The following is a 6,000-nucleotide window of genomic DNA, read 5'->3' on the forward strand; positions in this document are numbered from 1 at the left end:
GTCACAAAGGGTCTTGGGAGGAATTGAGTTAGTAACGAGTCCAGCAGTTGGCTAAGAAAGTTGCATCCAACTAACAGCGCCTTGAGGCTAAGGATGTGGCTTAGAATGAAAAGTATTTCTCTAGGGTATGCTGAACCCTCTCCAACACCATATATGCAGGGTGTGGTGACCTTTGCCATCTTAGCACTTAGGGGATGGACCAGAAAAATCACAAAATCAGGACCAGGCGATTGGCTCTACACTGAATTTCAGAACATCCTGGGATATATGAAAATTAGCAAAAACATTGGTTTTGTCTGCATGGTGCTCCTTCCTACAGCTTTCATGTGGGGCTGAGCATCAGTGACCCTCAAGGAAAATAATGAGTTGGCTCATAATGCAGCTAGGAAGTGAGGCACCAGGCCAGGCATTGGGTCTGTTCCCCAGTCCCCGTCCACCCCCCTGCTCCAGTCCCAAGATGCATTTTGTTCTCCCCAGTCAAAGGGAATGCCCATCTGCGGAATATCAGACCTCTTTCCTCATCTGGAGTCTGTGTGGCGCTGAGGCTTGCAGAATGATCGCAGTCACGGAGCTGAGTTGATGCCTTCACACTCATGCAATGACCTCTCTCTCTGTTGCCGCTGGGCTGAACTAATGACCCCCTTCCCTGGCCTCAAGACGACCAGCTGCCCCTGCTGGTTCCTCACGTACTGCTGTTCCTTGTTTGTCATACGCTACACCGTACAAAGTGATTCCGTTTATGTTTTTATTCCTTTGTGGTTTAGGGGGTAGAGTGGGTTATTTATTTATCTTGAGACACTGTCTATGTAGGCCAGGCTGGACTCAAACTCAGAGATCTGCAGGCCTCTGCCTCCCAGGTGCTGAGATTAAAGGTGTCTGTCACCATGCCTGCCTGGCTTATTTATTTTTTCCAACAAGGTCCCTCTGTACACACCTGGCTAGCCTGGGACTCATTATGAATACCCGGCCAGCCTCCAGTTCCCAGATGTCTACCTCCCGAGTGCTGGGCTTTTCGTTTTATTTTATTTGTTTGGGTTGGGGTGTATGTGTACATGCCAGGGTGCTCCTGTGGAGGTGATGAGATAGATTGCCTAAAGAAATTTCTCCTTCTCTCTTGTGGTCCTGGGGATGGAACCAGGTGGCTAGGCGTAGGAGCAGGTGACTTTATTCAGTGAGGCATCTCACCGGCTCTCCCACCACCTGCTCCTTTTTTTCCTCAAAGCAATTATGAAAGAAGGCACTGGAAATTTTACAGAATAAGAGGTGAGAGGGGGCAGCTTGCGAAAGAAGGACCCGTTGGGACGGCCATTTTACCCCTTCGGAAATTCCCCTGGCTGAACTGAAGGACCTGCCATTTGCAAGTCCTCAGACCGGGCTGTCATGGTAATGACCCAGTCCTGGCTCCCTTCCCCACCCAGCCCTGGGCTTTGTCTGCCTGGTCTGGTCATAACAATAAGAATACTTGCTTCCTCAAAGTTCCCTACAGTGTTTGAAATCCTTTTATGCACAAAATTCATTGCTGTAATCCCTTGGGCCTGTCAATCAAATGTTTATCCAGGGCTGGAAGATAGTCTTCTTTAAGACATTAAAGAATAAACTGCCATTTTATCCATATTTTCTTCTTTCTAGAAGAAGAAGTGGAGAAAAAGCTTCCTTTGGGAATGGCATACCTGGCCTGGTGTACTTAGGTCAGCATCGATGAGATTATTCCCAGGCTAAATTGCATGCGTTTGAACCAGGTGTTGTAACACACACATGTCCGGTCCCGGTCCTCCAAAGGCCTAGACCTGAGACACTAATTATGCAGCCAAGGTTGTTCTGAAATTCACTGTCCAGACCAAGCTGGCCTTGAACTCATAGCCTCGCAAGTGTTGGGAATACAAGCGTGAGTTACTGCACCCATCTTAATTTCCTTTAAATGTAGACCCTGATATGGGATACCTCGGCCACATGGTCGTTTTATTAACAGGTCACCTCCCTTCCCCAGCCCTGGCTATCAAGCATCTAAGCACGGATGGACGTCTCCAACTCTCACTTTGAGAACTTTATATTTAGCTTTAACTGAAGCAGAAATTCACCCTCAGTAATAACTGCTTGATTAACAGTTTTTAACAAAACATAGCCTTGTGTGGCCTCCTACACCTATAATCCTAGCACTCAGGGAAACTGAGGCAGGAGGCTTGCTTTGAGCTGGAAGCCAGCCTGAACTTCAGAATAAGTTCTAGTCCAGTCTGGAATAGAGTGAGACCCTGTCTCAAGAACAAGAAATGAATTAATAAAGAAAGAAAATAATAATAAAAACTAAGCTGGATCTAGCTTAATGGTAGCACGCTTGCCTAGCATGCCTGAAGCCCTGGGTTTAATCCGAAGTCTTGAAAACTCGAAAAATAAAAATAACAATTTAAAAAAAAAAAAAAGAACAAGTTTTTGACCCAGGAGATTCCAATTTCTGCGTAGTTGCTGCCGGCGGTGGTAACACCCTTTACAGGCCACACCTATTCCTCTTTCTTTGTCTAAAGCTGCTTTTCTATTCGGATCCCGGAATTGAGTCTTTGTGATGGATACCTTGTGACCTAGGAAACTATTCACCAGCCAGTCCTTCATTGAAAACCTGTCCTGTGGAAGCCAGCATGGGGGGGGGGAGGGGGAGGGGGCTGGGTAAGAACCGCTCGTGTGTGTGTGTGTGTGTGTGTGTGTGTGTGTGTGTGTGTGTGTGTGTGTGTGGCTCAACCCAGGGAGCTCTCACATGTCAGACAAGTATATGCCAGCCCACACTGCAGTCTTCCAATGGGGCTTATGTTTTCAAGCCTTGTGCTAAATATAATATTCTGTTATGACAATGTGGCTTGTTATTGAGAAAGGATCCTGACACTCGTTCAAGCTTCATAAGGAAAGGCTGGAGGTGTAGAACGGTTGATGGGACACGTGGTCGGACCAGCATTCCTTCTCCGCTGGAGGAAAGGAAGGAGGGGGAAGAGCGGGAAGGATATTGGAAGTATTTGGAAGGTGGGGGCTGCAGAATCAAATTCAAGGACATTCTTTGCTATATTGCTGTTGTGAGCCAGACTACATTATGATGAGACCCTGTCTCAAAAATGAAAGAAGAGATAATTGAGTTGGTACATGCTTATAATCAGAGCATGAGTCTTTAGAAGCCAGCCTGGTGTACATAATGATTTCAAGGCTTGCCTGGGACACAAAGTGAGATTCTGCCTTAAGAAAACCGGGCAGTGGTGGCACACGCCTTTAATCCCAGCCCTTGGGAAGGCAGAGGCAGGCGGATCTTTGTGAGTTTGAGGCCAGCCTGGTCTACAGAGTAAGTTCCAAGATGGCGAGGGCTACACAGAGAAACCCTGTCCTGGAGAGAGAGAGAGAGAGAGAGAGAGAGAGAGAGAGAGAGAGAGAGAGAGAGAGAGAGAGAGAGAGAGAAGAAAAGAAAGAAAGGAAGGAAGGAAGGAAGAAAGAAAGAAAGAAAGAAAGAAAGAAAGAAAGAAAGAAAGAAAAAGAAAGTTTATCTCAGTAGGGGAAATGGATTGAGTTTATCTGAACAAATCTGCAAAATAGGGACTTTATCCAGAGGAACCGAAAATGGACTGAGGATGGTGGTGGTGGTGGTGGGGGGGGGTGTTGTGTGGAAAATTACTAGGAAGAGCCACCAAGACGGCCGGATTCTTGCTTAAACTGACCCAGCAGGATTCTGGAAATGGCCAGGCAGGCTTCTCTCTAACACTTCAAAGGCTGGAGACAGAGTGACTCCTGGAGATATCAAAGATCAGATACCTAGAATGGGAGGTAACTCAGCAGATTCTTTGCTGAGACTAAATTGGGCTGGTCAAAGATTGAAGGCTGCTAAGGCCTGCTGGCTAGGGCCTATCTGATCAAAATACATTTTCTAGAAAGGTCCTTAAGAAAAGAAAAAAAAAAAAAAGCCAGGTGTGGTGATACCCACCTATAATTCCAACATTTGGGATATGGAGAAAGATCAGGAGTTTAAGGTCATCCTCAGAGTTGGAGGCTAGCCTGGGATACTTGAGAACCTGTCTTAAAGAAAAAAAAACAAAAAACAAAAAACCGAAGCTGGCAGTGTTGGTATCTTCCTTCAATTCCCGAGTCTGAGAGGCACAGGTCAGCAGCCTGGTCTACTTATTGAGTTCAGGGCCAGCCGACCCTAAGTAGTAACTTGTTTTGTTAAATAAAAACAAAATCCAAAGTGACTGCCGGGCGGTGGTGGCGCACGCCTTTAATCCCAGCACTCGGGAGGCAGAGCCAGGCGGATCTCTGTGAGTTCGAGGCCAGCCTGGGCTACCAAGTAAGTTCCAGGAGAGGCACAAAGCTACACAGAGAAACCCTGTCTCGAAAAACCAAAAAAAAAAAAAAAAAAAAAAAAAAAAAAAAAATCCAAAGTGACAAACAGCACTGAAAATGTCCAGAGAATACAAAAAGACACTCCCTCAGTTTGGGTTGGAGGAACATGAAGGTAACAGCACCAGTCATTGGTCTTTTTTTGTTTTGTTTTGTTTTGTTTTTTTGAGACAGAGTTTCTTCATGTAGCCCTGGCTGTCCTGGGAAGGACTTTGTACACCAGGCTGCCCTCAAACTCAGAGACCCACCACCTGCCTCTGCCTCCCGAGGGCTGGGGTTAAAGGTGGGTGCCACCATTCCCCGCTCAGCACTATTGTTCTTTAACATTTATTTCTTAACTATAAAATGGACCTAGGGTGACAAGATAAAAAAAGGAAGACTAAACTGGGTGGTAGGGGTGAACGCCTTTAATGCCGGCCCTCGGGAGGCAGAGGCAGTCGGGATCTCTGTGAGTTTGAGGCCAGCCTGGTCTGTAATACAGAGTGAGCTGCAGGACAGCCAAGGCTACACAGAGAAACCCTGTCTCGAAAAATCAAAACTCAAAAAAAAAAAAAAAAAGAGAGAGAGAGAGACAGAGTACCACAGTGGTTAGGCCTGGGCCCTAGCAGCTCAACAATCTGAGCTTAGCTAACTGTAGGCCGATTAAACAGGCCTGTGATAGTGAATGGGGAGAGAAAGATTCACCGTGGCCACGTGGGAAGAGGGACCGGTAACAAGGTCCAGTGACCCCCAAGTCCAACTTCCTGCCATGAGGCTTAGGTTTAAATGGAAGACCAGAGATGAAATTGTGAAGCAATCATAGCCAGCTGGTGAAGGTGTGATCCCTGATTACTGACACATTGACCGGGCTCCAGTGTCTCCAGCAAGGCGGTCCTACAAATTGACAGAACTGTGTGGAATCTTTTCCTGGGACACAAGTTCCCTTCTCTGGCTGACACTGGGGCTTCAACCTTTCCCTTTTCCCAGCATGAGATTCCTGAGGGTAATTCTGATGATTTCTTTGGGCTCAAGGGAGGGCCACAAGTCTCTCTTTTTAATAATATCTTCTCTCTTGCCTGGACAGTTACAAGTGACTCATGCCTGTCCCCAGCACTTGGGAGCACGAGACAGAAAGATCACCACAACTTCAAGGAGTCCATATAGTGAGTTTCAGGCCGGCTAGGACTATACATAATAAGATTACCTTAAAACAAAAACAGGGCCAGGCAGTGGCACACATCTTTAATCCCAGCACCAGGGAGGCAACAGCAGGCAAATCAATCCTTGTGAGTTCAAGGCCAGCCTGGTCTGCAGAATGAGCTCTAGGCCAGCTAGGACTACACAGTTCAGAGTGTGTTATAAAGAAAGAAAGACGAGAAAAAGGGACAAGCCTGGAGAGGTGACTAAGAGCACTTGCTGCTCTTGCAGAGAATCTGAGTTTGGCTCTAGGAACCCGTTTTGCACAACTCGCAATTGCCAGGCTCAGAACTCCAGCCGCAGGAGATCTGATGGCCCCTGTGGGTACCCATACACTCACACAGACAGTTTTAGAAAGTCTTCAGGCCGGGCGGTGGTGGCTCACGCCTTTAATCCCAGCACTCGGGAGGCAGAGCTGGGCGGATCTCTGTGAGTTTGAGGCCAGCCTGGTCTACAGAGCGA

This window comes from Peromyscus eremicus, chromosome 1 (genome assembly GCF_949786415.1).
Source record: "Peromyscus eremicus chromosome 1, PerEre_H2_v1, whole genome shotgun sequence".
Lineage (NCBI taxonomy): Eukaryota > Metazoa > Chordata > Mammalia > Rodentia > Cricetidae > Peromyscus > Peromyscus eremicus.